This window comes from Lactuca virosa, chromosome 5, assembly GCF_052849685.1.
Source record: "Lactuca virosa cultivar CGN04683 chromosome 5, Lactuca_virosa_CGN04683_v6, whole genome shotgun sequence".
Lineage (NCBI taxonomy): Eukaryota > Viridiplantae > Streptophyta > Magnoliopsida > Asterales > Asteraceae > Lactuca > Lactuca virosa.
In genome coordinates, this window is record NC_136430.1 from 30,046,296 (window position 1) to 30,064,602 (window position 18,307).

The following is an 18,307-nucleotide window of genomic DNA, read 5'->3' on the forward strand; positions in this document are numbered from 1 at the left end:
TCCTGGAAGATATTCGGGGAAGATATCGGGAAAGTTGCAGACTTCGGGGATGTTCTCGAGGTCTTTAAATTCTTGTTTTTCGTTGACTACATGCGCTAGGAATGCGTGAAAATCCTTCCGCATGTATTTTTGAGCTTTGATGCATGAAATGACGCGAAGGTACGTGCTAAGTTTTTTGCCATAGATAACGAGGACTTTACCATTTGGAAGATTGAGGCGAATTGATTTTTCGTAACAAAGAATATCGGCACGATTGGGGCTCACCCAATCCATGCCGATGATAACATCGAAGCTCTTTATGGAGACTGGCATAAGGTCGATTGGGAAGGAATAATTGTTTTGAGTGAGGGTGCATCTTATGAATACATCGTTAGTGCTCTCTTTCTTTCTGTTAGCCATATCGATAGTGAATGTTTCGTTTAGTGGTTGGGATTTGTGTTTGAGTAAGTGTTTGAATTTATGGCTGACAAAACTCCTCTCTGCAGCACTATCAAAGAGAATGCATGCATAAGAGTTGTCGAGGAGGAACGTACCCGCAACTACTGTGGGATCTGCGACTGCCTCCTCCTGGCCCATTGCTAGCACTCTCCCCGTGTTGCCATCATTTCTTGCCTTGGGTCAATCCCTCTTGAATACATCGTTAGTGCTCTCTTTCTTTCCGTTAGCCATATCGATAGTGAATGTTTCGTTTAGTGGTTGGGATTTGTGTTTGAGTAAGTGTTTGAATTTATGGCTGACAAACTCCTCTCCGCACCACTATCAAAGAGAATGCATGCATAAGAGTTATCGAGGAGGAACGTACCCGCAACTACTGTGGGATCTGCGACTGCCTCCTCCTTGCCCATTGCTAGCACTCTCCCCGTGTTGCCATCATTTCTTGCCTTGGGTCAATCCCTCGTGTAGTGCCCAGTTTCTCCACACCCGTAGCAAGCTTGGCCTACTCCAGCTCGAGGAGTCTGATTGGTTGGTTGGGCTGGTACCTTGCAAAAACGAGCTGTGTGACCCTTTCTTCTACAGTTTGTGCATTGCATATCACGGCAAGGCCCGTGATGATGGAAGTTGCATTTGTCGCACCTCGGGAGGGTTCCAGCATATCGACTCGTAGGTGCTTGAGTAGTGGGGACAACAGCAGGAATGGTAGTAGCATGGACTGCCACTGTTTTCTGTTTCTTGGAGTGCTCCTACGATGATTGACCCTTGCATTTTTTCCAGAACTTCTTTTTCCCATCACTCTCTTTAGGTGGTTCGGGAGCGACTGACATGGGATCTTGACGATCTCTGTGATCTATTAATGTATGTGCCAGACGTTTGGCACTGTCAAACGTGCGTGGGATGGCAACTACGAGATTTCCTTGTGTCGGGGGAGTTAGTCCCCATATGAATCTCTCCACTTTCTTTCTCTCCGGGGTGACCATCCCGGGACATAAAAGAGCAAGATCACTAAACCTCGCAGTGTGTGCGGCGATATCGGAGCCTTTCATCTTCAGAATCCAGAGCTCCTGCTCTAGCTTTTGCATCTCGCCCCGCGGGCAGTATTCAGCGAGCATCAGTTGCTTCAAATCGTCCCAACTCATAGCATTAGCTGCCTGTAGAGTCAGGGATTTGACTTGGCTGTTCCACCAAGTTAGTGCTCTATCGGTGAAAGTGCATGTTGCAAACTTCACTTTGCTGGACTCGGGGCATGCACAGATCTCGAATATCGATTCGGTTTTCTCGAACCAATGGGTTAGCGCAATGACTCCTCCAGTGCCATCGAAGGATCGAGGTTTGGCGTTGGTGAAGTCCTTGTATGAACACTCTTCGGGTGCAAATGACTGTCACCGAGGTTAGATAGGTTGGCTCCACTACCCGCCCCGCTAGTGTCACTTGCATTGATCTGTGACATAGAGGCATCCACAACATCTGTTCTGCTGCTTGGAAGACAAGAGGGTCGAACTGAGGAGGTGGCGGTGGTGGTGGATTGTTGTTCTTTCTGATGGACTTCTTTGGAGGCATATTTCTCTAAAATAATTTAAGAGAAAAAAGACGATAAGTCCTCTATAGTGGTTTTGAGTCAGGTGATATTGAACAAGATATATCTCACCCTGACAGTTATAGTGTTCTATTAAGCGATTTACAGTGGAAGTCTACTAATACAAGTAAACAATCGCCATTAATTTATAGCAACACTTGGAATGAAATTGTACGATGTGATTTGTGCCTGATTTCCCTTATAATCACATAGTGCACACAAATTATGTATAGCTAAGACCAAATAAACCTTCGATTAAGTGATCCCACTCTAAGTCCACAACCAAACAAGGAACAAGAAATAAAGTTAAATCACCTATTCTAAGTCTATAAGATATTATTTATATATAACTTATATGTATACACTTAGCAAATTTTAGATCTATCAGCAAGAGTTCTTTGTTTTCACGTGGTTTGGCTATAGTATTATAGTGCTATAAAATACTCCTATAGTATTTTAGTTTGTATGTTCGGTTCTATTGTTCTCTTTGTATAGAGTTTGGTAAGTTTTAGACTTGTTGCAACACCACTATCACTCCCAAACACATGTTGGTCGTATCTCAAATAAATATAGTTGATCAGGCAATATTTATCCCATATATGATTACATAACTGTCCAGGTTTAACCGTAGTGCCCAACATCTAAATACTTTTGTTTTGTTCTTCTTGTGATACTGTATTGTGGTATGTAGGTATACTTGTATACTTTTAGTTCAGAGCGCTTCGGCCCCTTAGTGTTGATAGTTGTATATCATGTAAGGTTTGATATACTTAGTTCACTATAAACAATGCTCTGATACCAATCTATCACACCCCCAAACCGGAACGGCGGAAACGTTTGGGGGTGGAGAACGTCATGTACAGTATCACAACAATTGCATCGTAGTAATCAAAGTAAAACGTAACCATTACATTGAATAAATAAGGTATTTACATTTGTTCGATACATAGTTTGTATGACATCAAAATGTATAACAAAAGTATAAAATACGCGACTCTAAAAGCTCCGTCTTCTCAAAACCTGCGGGTATACCTGTCTACCGGTTCCCTGAGAATACAAATAGTTTTGAAAGTGTATCAACATTAAAGTTGGTGAGTTCATAAGAATGTTTTTGTACTTAAATCTTGACATTGAATGTTTGAAAATTTTTGTATGTTTCTCAAGAAAATCCAATATACTTTGTAGTAGTGAAAAGTAGTCTTAGACCTAAAGACCAAAATGTATGTTTGTTACTGTATTCGTGAATAGTATATCGTAGTAGTGTTTGATAAGCACCCTTATTTGTATATCTTTGTATGTACGCCTGGATACCACCAGCTATATTGTATTATTCTGTATGAAAACATTTGTATGAAATCCCTGGATACCACAGGTAATGTGTAGTATTCTTCTGTATGAAAACCTTTGTATGAAATCCCTGGATACCACCAGTAATATAGAGTATTGTTCTGTTTGAAAACCTTTGTATGAAATCCCTGGATACCACCAGTAATGTATAATATTTTTCTGTTTGAAAACCTTTGTATGAAATCCTTGGATACCACCAGTAATGTATAGTATTGTTCTGTTTGAAAACCTTTGTACGAAATCCCTGGATACCACCAGTAATGTATAGTATTGTTCTGTTTCAAAACCTTTGTATGAAATCCCTGGATACCACGAGTAATGCATAATATTGTTCTGTTTGAAAACCTTTGTATGAAATACCTGGATACCACCAGTAATTTAAAGTATTGTTTTGTTTGAAAACCTTTGTGTGAAATCCCTGGATACCACTAGTAATGTATAGTAGTTTTATTACTTAAAATAAAACCAAGTGTTTGTATTCCCAGTAATCCTCCAGTTGTATTATATAGTAGTTCTATTAATTAAAATAACACTATTTGAAGAATTGAAATCCCGTAAACAAATGGTTAGTTTATATTGTTGTGAGTTTGATATAACCATGATTGATGTGACCTAGTGACCTCTACGACGTTCTTCAGGCATCAGAATGGTATGACATTTGTCACTCCAGGCCTGTCGGCCTAACTGTAGCTAACAGTTCAGGTGTGGGATTGTCAATGCCGTATAGATCTATACACAAATCTCACACTCTCCCTCCAGTAGACTTTGATTATACTATATAGGATTTAGTTTCGTACCCTAGTGGATACAATTGAAGTAGTGCCTCACAACCCTGTATTAACTAGTTTACGTGTAGTGTTGTAGTGTTCTCTTGTACTTGTAAATTGTATGTATATACTTGTAGAGTAAAATAATTATACTTAAATAATTATTTAATATTGTACTCTTGTATTTGGAAATAGTATTGTATACCATAAACTATATCTACCATAGTTTATATGTTCGTTTCTGTATAATGTTCTTAAAATGGTAAAACAGTGTAATGTATCCCAAACTATATCTATTATAGTTTGTATGTATGTTCTCGTTTCATGTATTGAATCTTGTATAAGTAATGTAATGTACCGAAACTATATCAACTATAGTTTAAATGTAGGTTATGTATTGTACTGAAAACTATGCCATTTTGGCTGTATGATGAAAACTACCCTTATGCTCGACATAATACAAAAGGGTTAGAAATATCTGAATATTTTTATAAAATTTAGTGATTTCTCGGTTTGTATTAATTGCAAAAGTTTTTACTCTGTTTGAAATTGTTTGCATAAAAACACAGAAGTCCTTGTGTTTTGCTTGTATCCCCCCTAAAAACATTAAAAACAGTGAAAATGTAGGGGTATGAACTCATAGTTGTTTATGTGTACGTGCTAGACAGCGAGACTGGAAAGACGACCCTCGAGTTGACATATGCGGAATTAACGGTATCATAATAATATATAAACACATAATTGTATTTAAATTAGTCAAACCATTAATTAAAGTGTTGGAAAACACTTGTTTTTGTGTTGAGAGTGATTACCGAAAATTGTTTGAAGGGAATGGGAGGATTTTCGGTCAAAGCTCAACCGAGAATCAGGTTCTCGGTTCTGATGTGTTTTCGGTCGGAACAGGTTTTCGGCCGAACACTGGTTCTCGGTTCTGATGCTGTTTTCGGTCATTTGAAGATTTGAAGGATGTTCTTGGTGTTCTTGGTGAAAATATGAAGATTCAAAGGTTTCCACTTGAAGATATGAATGTTCTTGGATGATCCTTGGGAGCAAAATGAGAGTGTTTTCTGGTGAAAGATATGAATTTCTGAAGTTCGGGGCACGAATCCCGACACTATGTCAGAGCTCACGACGTGAGCACAGTGTTCACGACGTGAACAGAGACTGGACACCCTCCAGAGCAAGTGGATGAATGACGAACACAGTGACGACTAAGCTCACGACGTGAGCACTTGAATTTAAGTCACACGAGCCCTCGGACGTTTCCGCCGTCTGGTTCGGGGGTGTGACAGGTTGGTATCAGAGCTCTGTTTATAGTGAACTGGCATATCTAACCACACGTTGATATGCAACTATAAACCCAAAGAGGGACTAAATAACTCTGAACAAAACAAATAAAATATGATAATAAACACTCTTACTTGTGCGACTTAGAAAAGTAAACATAATAACAATTCAAATAAGATATTTGGAAATTCCTGACATCTCGGCTAAGCTAGGACTGTTCACAGTTGTATTAGGGATGAATGTAGCCTGATCAACTACATTTCCTTCAGAATACAACTATCACATGCCCTGGAGCAATCACGATGGTCAGTAAACCTAAGGCATACCCTTCTGATAACCAAGAGGAGAACATCAAACCAATTTTAATAACAACAAAAATGTCTTAGGAATAATAATGGTTTATTTATATACCCTCCTTACGTGTTCCTCATCACAGTCACCATGGAGGAGGAACAGCAAGGCATACAGTTTCACAAGGCCCTGGTGGCCCACAGAATGATTGAAGACGACCCCGAGGAAGGACAAGGGGCAGCACACGACATTGGGCCCGACGAGTACACTGATACAGACTACGAGTTCGATGGGACCGATGACGACATGGAGGAGGAAAGAGACACAGACGAAGCCCCCGTCAAACCACCTACCGACGAGACACACCAAGACCACCCTACTCCACCAAGAAATCCCGTGGGTGAGGATCGTTCTCCGGAAGCAGAGGCTGCCAGACTTCGGCAGCAGCTATTTGCCATGGAGGCACGAGCTGTGCAGGCTGAGCAGGAAAGAGACGAGGTCATCAGGGAAATGACCGAGATGGCTCAGTTATTGGCACAACATTTTGGGATATTACTTCACTACCACCGTTAGACACCTCCTAGTGTGTTTAGAATCAGTAGACCCCCTACTACTAGTGCTATGTTCCATTATGTTTACCATGTTATGTACTACCGACTCCATGTTTAAGTGATTACACTACTCATAGAGTCGTTATGCTGCCGAACTTTGTACCCCTATGTATGCCCTTTCGGGCAAAATTTTCATGTATCAAAGTACGAATGTTATTAGTGGAAAATATTATGTGTTTATCGTGATGTTGTTATCTGGTATGTGTTTTATATTCTTATTGTTTGGTGTAAATATATGGAACCACTTAGATGCACAATCGATTCACAGAATTCCCAACTTAAATACAATACGTACTCAACATCTTTCTGTTTCATAACAGCAAGATGCCGCAAAGACCAAACCGTGGAAACAATCAACCACCGCCGCCACTAGAAATCAACTCGATTGCATTTCAAGCTACTGTATCTGCTGCTGTCACAGCAGCAATGGCACAGATTCACAATGGAAACAATGGTGGAGGCAACGGACAGGGGGCCGGAAGTTCAAACAACGGGTTGAACTAAGGACCTACCAAGACATGCTCCTACAAATAATTCACCAACGCCAAACCGCGAACCTTTAATGGCACATGGGGAGTGATAACCCTGAAAAGATGGGTTGAAAAGGTGGAATCGGTGTTCGAGATATGCGGATGCCCTGAAGAAGTCAAGGTGAAGTTTGCAGCATATACATTTGTTGATCAAGCTCTCACCTGGTGGAATGGACATATGGAAGCTATGACTCTTCCGGTGGCTAATGCTATGCCTTGGGCGGAATTGAAAGAAATGCTGATGGCTGAATACTGCCCGCGTGGCGAAGTTCAGAAAATGGAGCAAGAGTTATGGAATCTCACCGTCCGAAACTCCGGCATCGATGCCTACATATCAAGGTTTAGTGAACTGTCTCTATTGTGCCCTGGCATGATTACTTCGGAAGGAAAGAAAATCGAGCGATTCATCTGGGGATTAACCTCCCCAATTCAAGGAAACGTGCTAGCCGCAAATCCTGAAACCTTTGGCAGTGCCAAGAGGTTGGCCAAGAAGCTGTACGACCACAACAACAAGAAGGGCGAGAAAGCAGGGGAAACTGAAAGCAAGAAGGAGAGCGATAACAAGAAGGGAAAGAATAATAAGAGGAAGGGACGACAAGGCTCAGAGTCGTCAAAGAAACAACAAACAGTGACAGTTCGTGCTGCGACCACCCAAGTTCCCTCCACACCACATGCTCCAGCCTCATCCACCCCAAGTGCCCCTAAGCAATATTCCGGAAATCTCCCAAAGTGCAACAAGTGCAATCTCCATCACAATGGTGAATGCAGGGAGATGCATTGTACCAGTTGCAACCGAAAGGGTCACACAACAATATACTGTAGGACCTATCTGATGGGTTTTGAGCATTTATAACACTCCTAAGTGTACATGCAACCCTAGAAACCTTGGATCTATGTTTTTCTATAATACATGTAAAATACTTTTTCCAAGGTTCATAATCCTATCTAGCATGCATGGGGAACTTTAATCATAAAAGGTAGCTAGAATTACATACCTTGTAGTTGTTTTGATTCCTTGAAAACCTTGAGAGCCTAGCACCCCAAGTGTGATGCCTCAAATGTTTCACACAACACCAAATGCTCTTGGAATAAACTTTGAGAGAAATGTCTAACACTCAAAATCGGCCTAGCCCTCTTGTCTCTCTAGTGTAGCCGATTTGGTAGATAACATGGTCTTTATATAGTGTGTTGCATTAGGGTTACACCATGTAAACCCTAATGTAACATGGCTCTTCATTTCCATGACCCATGGGTTTGTAACTCCCATGGAGCATCCATGGAGCATCCAATGGACCTTAGCCCAACTTGATATCCATGGAGCCTATAGCCCACTATACAAGTTATGGATGATTTAATTGTTGGGTCAAAATTATGGTTTATACTTTACTTTTCTGAGCAATTGTATTTTTATGTAATATTTTATGAGTTTACGGTTAGGTTTACGGCCAGCTTGGTGTTGACGGCCGTATACGTGTTTACGGTTGTGTTTACGGCCGTAAACAGGTTTACGGCCGTAAACCCATTTACGGCCCATGTTCCCTAAGTATATATATAGGTGTTTGGGGTGAGGAGTAGAGGATGAACAGAAAAGGAGTGTACGGCTTAGAGAGAATAGAGGAGCTTAAGTGTGTGCATTTGAAGGTGTTCTAGAGAGAGAGAAAAGAGAGTGTGTGTGAATCTTGTATCCGGATCTTCATTCATATCAATACATACAAGATTCATCATCTTCTTCTTCTCCTTCTCTTCTATTTGATCTAACATCATCCAATTGATTGGGATTCCGCACCATCAATTGGATCTGATTGATATACAAGCATATTTAGGGACTTACAATTTACCTAATCAACCCATATATTTAATTAGTCTCCTTTTGATCACTTAATTAATCCTAGATTAATTCTTGATCAATACTAATTAAATAATATTATTAATATATTAGAACTTATAATATATTAATAAACCACAAGTGTTATTTCTCTTATTTAGTCTATCCAAGTGCATGATGCAATGCAACCCAAATGGACCATGGCGGGTTGGGTCAAGTACATACCAGAAATAGTTATGGACTTAGACACCTTATCCAACAGTCTCCCACTTGGATAAGTCTAATAACTATAAGTGCAAGTATGACTTCAGGAACCGATCAGCAATCGTAACTCTTTTCAAGGTCTCTCGGAACTGAGAAGATGATGGTACGCCATTTAAGATAAGTGATCATATAATCCTCTGTTCTAGATATCAACCGGACAAATACATGGAACACTGCCTTACTTATTGTCGAGCAGTTTGTTTCCCGATTTTCCGATTTGTTTGACATAGAACTTAATTGAACACATCAACTTAGTTCTGACCGGGCCCGGTACATAGGTCAAAACAAAATCATAGAGGGGCCCATATATCGCTTCTAATCCAAGAAGGAACAGATAAACTTCGAATCATATACTTGTTAGATCACACACAAGGGCACGTTTTATAACATCGAGTTACCAATGCGTTTTTTGCACGATCAATGTATAACCAACTCATAGACAAAAAGTCATATCTCTAGGTTTGAAGACTTATATGATATTACCGTCTCACGATCACTCGAGATAAATTCCATGAAGTGATACCAGCGAGCGTGGGTTGAATCCAATACTCATAACTTATGAGCACTCATGAGTGTTGAGGCCATGTCCAACATCTTAGACCTCTACAACCAACTCATGACAGTCTTAATTCACATCTACTTCCAACATATGACCGACTGTGGATAATTTGAATAATATGTACAACACAACATAAATATTATGGAAGTCAAAACATGCAAAAGAAATAATAGTAAACAATTGACAAAATATAGCAACACTTTACTCATAAATAAACACAACTTTTATTCATCATCAAATGTCAATTACACTTTACAAATTTCAAGACTATCTAACTACTAAAACTAATATCATCCTTTAGCCCTATGCTCCTTGCATGTTGGAGATGCTTAACCCTACCCAGTCCCTTCGTGAGGGGATCTGCTGGGTTCTCATCCGATGATACCCTCTTTGCCACAAGGAGTCCTTCTTCTATTCGATGTCTGATGAAATGTATTTTCTGTCAATGTGTCTGGATCTCCCGTGATCCCTTGGTTCCTTTGCTAAGGCAACTGCGCTTTCACTATCACCAAAAATCTCTATGGGCTCCTTTATAGCTGGTACTACTCCAAGGTCTCCAATGAAGTTCTTCAGCCATATAGCCTCCTTCGCTGCCTCGCTTGCCGCTATATACTCTAATTCGCAAGTTGAATCAGCCACTGTCTCCTGCTTGGAACTTTTCCAAGTAATTGCTCCTCCGTTTAAGGTAAAGACCCAACCTGACTAAGAGCGGAAATTTATCCCTATCAGTCTGGAAGCTAGCATCACTATACCCTACAACTCTCAAGTCATCACTCCCACCAAGGGTAAGGACCCAGTCCTTAGTCCTCCGCAGGTACTTGAGAATGTTCTTTATCTCCGTCCAGTGAGCCTTACCAGGGTTCCCCTGATACCTGCTAACCATGCTCAAAGCAAATCATACATTAGGACGAGTACACGTCATGACATACATGATCGAGCCTACAGCTGAAGGTTAAGGTACTCGACTCATTTTTGCTATCTCAACCTCGGTACTCGGGCTCTAAGTCTTACTCAATCTAGCATTACTCTGGATGGGTAACTCTCCTTTCTTGGAATCTTGCATGCTGAACCTCTTCAACACTTTATCCAAGTATGTGCTCTGACTAAGTCCAATTAGTCTTTTACTCCGGTCTCTCAGAATCCTTATCCCTAGAATATAGGCAGCTTCTCCTAGGTCCTTCATAGCGACACACTTCCCAAGCCAGGACTTCACTTCCTGCAATGTTGGGATGTCATTTCCTATGAGTAGTATGTCATCTACATACAATACCAAAAAGCTAACTATACTCCCACTAGCCTTGACATATACACAAGATTCATCTTCACTCCTCGAAAAACCAAACTCTTTGACTTTCTCATCGAAACAAAGATTCCATCTGCGAGGTGCTTGTTTCAATCCATATATGGATTTCTCAAGCTTACACACTTTATTAGGGTACTCTGTGCTGACAAAACTCTCTGACTGATTTATGTATACAACCTCAACCAACTTTCCACTAAGGAAAGCGGTTTTGACATCCATTTGCCATATTTCATAGTCATGAAATGCAGCAATGACTAACAATACCCTAATAGACTTAATCTTGGCTACTGGTGAAAAGGTCTCATCATAATCAACTCCCGGAGTTTGAGAAAAGCCCTTTGCAACCAGACGAGCTTTATAAGTGTGTACATTACCATCCATGTCGATTTTCTTCTTGAAGATCCATTTGCACCCAACTGTCTTACGACCTGGTACATTGTCAACCAAGTTCCAAACTTGATTTTCATACATGGACTGTGTCTCGCTGTCCATTGCCTCTTTCCATTTAGCAGACTCGGGGCCTGTCATGGCTTCTGCATAGCTTTTAGGTTCATCCAGACTTACCAGTGTCTCATCACTGTCATGGCTTCCGCATAGCTTTTAGGTTCATCCAGACTTACCAGTGTCTCACCTTCCACAGTAATATGGAAACCATAGTAGCGCTCAGGTGCATTTCTAACTCATGTGGAACGCCTCAGAGGTACAGACTCGTCAATTGGATCAACATGAGTTTCCTCCTCAAGTTGACTGCTAGGGTTTGAGGTTCCTTCACCACTTGACTCTTGAATTTCTTCAAGGTCAATTTGCCTCCCAGTGTTTCCTTGGATTATAAATTCTCTCTCACGAAAGATGTCACACCCCAAAACCGGAATGGCGGGAACGTTCTGGGGTGGAGGACGTCATGTGTAGCATCACAACCAATGAATAATAGCAATCATAGCAACACAACCATTACAGTGCATACTTAAATGAAAATGATTACACCAGTTTGAAACTTTGTCTGAAACTTGTTTGAATTACATCAAATAGTTTGTATGAATATAAACATAAAACTCTTATTGCTCCAACTCCTCAAAAATCCAGCAGGTACCTGTCTACTGATTTCCTGAGAATACAAGCAGTTTGAAAAATATCAGCATAAAGCTGGTGAGTTCATAAGCGGTATTTTGTAATGAAAACTTGTTGATGAGTTTGTAAAGGTGTTCGTATAGTTTCAAGAAAATCCGATATTTTCTTTAATGAGAATGTAGTGTTTTCAATCCTGTATAAAACCATGAATGGTCGTTACTGAAAACTGTAGTGATATGCGAAAATAATACTTCATGTGACTAGCTAATGCTAATCATGATGTATATATATTTAGTACGTAAAACCATTGTATGATCGGTTCTGTTTGAAAACCCTGGAAGTTCTCCAGTTGTAGTGTGTATTAGTTCTATTTAGTATAAATAAAACTGTTGAAGAGTGCCAACTTGTAAACTAAAGGTGATTTATACATATTGTGAGTCGTATAACCATACTTGATATGACTAGAGACCTTTCCAACGTTCTTCAGGCGTTGAGTTAAATGACATTTGTCACCCCAGGCATGCCTGCCAACTGTAGCTAGCAGTTCGGGTGTGGGATTGTCAGTCCCGAATAGATCTATTCACAAATCTCACGCTCTCCCTCCAGGAGACTCTGGTTATACTATGATAGGATTTATCCCTGTACACCTAAGGGTACAGTGCTGAAGTAGTGCCTCAAAGTATCATACAATCTAGTTTACATGTAGTGTTGTAGCGTTTTACCGTAGTGAAAATCCGTATGTATACCGTATGTAGTGATAATTACAGTTATGAATACCATGATAATGTAGTGATGTAAACTGTAAACTATTTCTGTTTTAGTGCATATGTTTAGTAGTGAAAGTTTCTGTACTTGTTATGTTTAGAAAATCCCAAACTATACCGATTATAGTTTGCATGTATAGCGTAGTGAATATCGTGTCCGGAAAACTATGCAATTTTAGTGAAAACGTCCCTTATGCTCAACACAGTACAAAAGGGTTAAAGTATGAGAATTGCATGAGTTTTATACTTGTTAAAAGCTCTTTGTATTAATTTACAAAAGCATTTATGGTTTAGCTTGTATTTTCCCCCTGAAAACGTTTTAAAACCAGTAAAAGTGTAGGGGTATGAACTCACCTGTAGTGAGTAGTTTGGATGAAAGAGTGGTATAGGATGCTAGATGTCAAGTGGAGACTTGAGCACACACAAAGATCCTAGTAAGCATATAATGACACATATGTGAATATAATTAGTGTTTATACAACTAATCAAGTGAGTGAAACACCTTAGGAACTAGGAAACACTTATATAGAAGTGTTATAACCACAAAGGATTGCATCTAAGGAGTTTAAGGCCACACCATTGAGTTTACGGCCATATGTTCACGGCCTCATGAGTTTACGACCATGTGTTCACGGCCTCATGAGTTTACGACCGTAAACTCATGATGATTTGTGCCCAAAAGGTGTTTTAAGGTCTTACAATCCATAAGGAAGTGTTCTAGCCTTAAGTCCAAGCCTTAGGAAGAGTTATGACCACATTTGCACCTTTAATAAGGGTTTACGACCAAGAGAGATACTCTTGGCCGTAAACTCACTTTGATCATGGATATATGTTGATTTCAAGGTGCTAAGCATGAGTTCTTACTAGATATCAAGTACAGGGAAGTCATACTTACGATTTGAAGGCAAAGGAGGGTGTTTTCGGCCCCAAAACACCTAAGTGTTCTTGATGTTCTTGAGAATCTTTAAAGATCTAGACTCAAAGATGAAATCCATGGATGAAATCAATGGTGATTCATGGATAAGAGAAGTATTAACACTTAGATGGAAGGATTTACTTACATTATGAGGGTTTTTTGAAGCAAAATCCTGTGATACTTGAGAGAGTTTTCGAGTTCCAAGCCTTGGAAATGGAAAGAGTGAAGAAAATGGACCAAGCTTCATACTTATAGGCTAGTGTTTACGGCCATCATGAGTTTACGGCCGTAAACTCATGGGTCCTGGCCGTAAACTCCTCATTTGAGGGTTTATGGCATGTTTGGTGGTTTGGAACTTTAGTTGACCCATTCTAACACTTGATCCTTTGATGTACTAAGCTTAGAATGCTCAAACAGACTCTAAACAGTGTTAAAAGTTAGCAGTAACAAGTCTGACTTTGATTGAAGTGAATGGTTTGTACAAGCTAGAAATTTCGGGTTGTTACAAAAGACTCCTCTTCTTGCCACACAGACCACATTCTCACTGGGTCTGTAGAAGAGGTAACCAAAGGATTTCTGTGGGTAGCCTATGAAAATACATCTCTCACTTCGAGGTTCGATCTTATCGTGAGTCTCGCGTCTCACGAAAGCTTCGCAACCCCAAATCTTGATTTGGTCTAGATTAGGAACTTTTCCAGTCCACATCTCGTGAGGTGTTTTCGAAACCTTCTTTTTAGGGACCAGATTAAGGATATGGGCGGCAGTCTCTAAGGCATACCCCCAGAATGAGATTGGTAGCGAAGCTCGACTCATCATGGAACGAACCATGTCCAACAAGGTTCGATTACGCCTCTCAGCTACACCATTCAACTGTGGTGTCCTGGGAGGTGTCAATTGTGAGACAACCCCACATTCCTTAAGATAGTCGAGGAACTCTGTACTAAGATACTCACCACAACGATCGGATCGAAGCATCTTAATGTTCCTGCCCAATTGATTCTCTACTTCCTGTTTAAACTCTTTAAACTTATCGAAAGTCTCTGACTTATGCTTGATTAAGTAGACATATCCATATCTACTATAATCATCCGTAAAAGTCACATAATAACGATTAGCATCCCTTGTGGCAGTTTTGAAGGGTCCACACACATCCGTATGCACTAGATCCAACAAACCTTCACCCCTAGCACAAGAACCTGTGAAGGGTGTATTTGTCATTTTTCTAAGTAAGCATGATTCACAACTATCATCTGACTTTAGGTCAAATGACTCCAAGACTCCATCCTTTTGGAGTTGGCCTATGCGTTTCTTGTTTACATGTCCAAGACGACAATGCCATAATGATGCTTTATCCAAGTTATTATCATTAGTAGAATCAATACACAACACATTATTCCCTAAATTATCTACAACATACACAACTTCATACACACCATCACAAGGTAATGCTTTAAAATAAAACACATTATTAAAGAAAGCATTTATTCCACCAACTTCATTATCAAAAGAAAAGGTAAACCCTTATTTGTACAAAGCATGAAAGGAAATAACATTTCTTGCCATTTCAGGCGAATAACAACATTTATTCAAATCTAAAGTAAACCCACTACTTAGCAACAAAGTATAAACTCCAATCTTGGCGACAGGTGAAACTTTCCTATTCCCCATGATCAAGTTTATCTTTCCATGCTCCACATTCTTACTTCTTCTTAGTCCCTGCAAATCAGAACAAATATGAATACCGCAGCCGGTATCAAGAACCCAAGAGTTAGAATAGGGTGAGTTATTAGATAATATAGTGTAAATACCTGCATGGTTGGGTTTCACTTTCCCATCCTTCAAATCTTGCTGGTACTTTGGGCAGTTCTGCTTCCCGTGCGCCTTTTCATGGCAATAGAAGCATTCAGCCTCTTTGGGATCAGAAGAAGGTGTGACGAAACCTTTATTGGTTCCGCTTGAAGAGGAGCCATCAAGAGTCTTACCCTTGGTACCCTTCGAAGGGTTCTTCCTCTTCTTCCCTCTACCTTTCCCGATTGCCAGGACAGGTGCTGAGTTTGGAGTAGTAGTAGGAGTGGTAACAACCGACTTACCTTTAAGACCTGATTCTGCGGTCTTTAGGAGTCCTTGAAGTTTGATGAGGGTGACTTCTTCCTTATTCATGTGGTATGTCATGCGGAATTGATCATAACATGATGGTAATGAGTGCAAAATGATATCTATTGCTAACTCCTCAGGGAAGTTCACATTAAGTTTCAGCAAACGGTCCACATACCTTTGCATTTTCTGCATGTGGCTCGTGATGGGTTCACCATCCTCCATCCTGGTTGTGATCATGGAGGAGATGATTTCATATCGCTATTGACGAGCACTCTGATGGTAGCGGTCCATCAAATCCTGGTGCATCTCAAAAGGATAGTAGTCCTCATAGGACTTTTGGAGCTCGGCTGTCATAGTGGCCATCATGATGCAAGCCACTTTGGTAGCATCTCTTTCATGTGCCTCATATTCAGCAAGCTCTTCAGGAGTAGCAGTAGGCTCGGGTACCTTAAGCTCCTTGTCGAGAACATATTCTTTGTTCTCATACTGAGTGACCATCTTGATGTTCCTGATCCAATCTGTAAAGTTGGATCCATCAAAGATGACTCTCCCACAAAGGTTCATGAGAGAGAAGGAGCCAGTAGGGTTTGAGCCAGAAGCAACATTGTTGGAAGACATCTTAAAAGAAGAAAAGACAAGTTTAGTGCAGATATAAGAGAGTCCTTAATAAAACACCAAAATGTAATATTAAGGCTAGGATCCAATCACAGTATATTATAACTTAGAAGAGGGATGCCGTAATCTAAGCTAAAACATATTTGAAAGGTAGGTGAATGACGATTCACCAATTTCCACCATAAAACGAAATATCTAAATTATTAGGTTTTTATTTGGTTTTAAAAACTCCTAGATTCTTTTGAGATTCATTGAACTTTTCAATGGCATGTTTCAATCTCGAGTGTGCCCTTCATGTTTTGTGACTGGGATACCGAGGATCACAAAACAAGGTGTGAAGTAACCATGCAAATTACTTGGTACACTTAATGTTTTTCACTTAACCGATGTGCCGGTTAACCACACGCGCTTCATTGACCTATGAAAAACCTTAAGTCACCCTTTGCCTACCTTGTTAAATCCAAGTTAGTGTGCCGGTTAACCACACACGCTCCACCAACGACTTAATCAAAGTGCAAAGTGTGATTTCATGGGTTAGCACCTTATTCACATTTTCCTAAAGTAACTAAGATTGGGAATTTATAAAATATTTAGTTACTTTATAATAATCATTATACTTTTAATGAGAATTTTAAGTCATTGTCCTACCCGTTTGGCTAACGACCCTCCACCATTCAAGGAAGCGGTGGGTGAGAGTGGACACCCATTAAGCAGCCATTTTATAGGCAACAACCTTATACCCCCCTTATAGACCGGCTTCGTGAATGAGGCCTACTAACGGTAAAACAACATTGATCTTATGCATATATATATATTATTAACTTATAATATTATAAAGTATAAGGGTTGAATTTTAACTTTTAAAATTCTAGGGGTTGGAACTAAAGTTTATTAAGATGACTTTACATGTTCCAAAACTTGAGGGCAAGTTTTGTAACTTTACAAAACCTTTCCAATTCATAACTTATGAGTTATCAAAATGAAGACTCTTAATTTTTTTTGTAACTTATGTGTTCTTTTAATGGCTTTAAAACAAAGAGACTTTTGGTTATTGATATGGGCTTATTTAGTCATAAAAATCATGCATGATCTTAGTGCTTTATGTTAATTTTATCTCAATTAATGAACCAAAGGTGCTTAATTAGCTTAAATATTTCATTTTCAGCAATAATGACATGCTCGGAAGGAAAAGGAAGCGGAATTGGCGATTGGAAGCTTGGATCTTGGATTTTGAAGAAAGAAGGATGTTGTTGGACAGCTTGACCCCTCGTCAGTGTTTTGGCCATATCTCATGAACCGTAACTCCGACTGACGAGATTCAAAATGTTCTGAAAACTAGACACAATTTCGGACGACTTTCGTGTTTTGAGAAAGTGCTGATTCCAAACAGAATCGACGAGTTGGGCCTCAACTCGACGAGTCACGTCAAACTTTCGTGATTCTGGAGTCGCTGACTTGCCGTACACGGGTTTTAAGTGACAGACTCGCCGAGTAGGTCACTGGACTCGACGAGTCACCTTTGTTTTGTGAAAATCTATATAAAGGGCATTCCTGCCCGATACCCTAGCAGATAGATGAACCCTTGGAGGCCAATTGTCGACTAAAGGTGCTGCTGGAGCGTGGGAAGCAAAGGAATCAACCCTACATTCAATTTTAAGGAGAATCAAGGCAAAATCAAGTTTACTCTTTACCTAATCTCTTGTTTGAACTATGTTTTTACCAATTGATTTCGTTTTTGAGCTTGTTTCTGCTGTAATCATGAGCTAAAACTCATACCTTCTGTTTAGGATAGATGATTTTGTGATTATGGTTTTATTTTGTGGTTGGATTAATTTAATTTGGTGAACTTGTTTTATTAAGCTTGTTAAAGAACCTTATGCATTAACCATAACTATTTTCTGTTAATAGCTAAGTAATTAAGCTGCATGAACATCTCTTAATTGCTTATCTCATATGATTTATGTGAACACATTGCTATATGCCTAGGAATAGTGAATATGAAACTAGGATTAACTAGAGAATGGGTAAATTAATGTGTGAGCTTGTGTGATA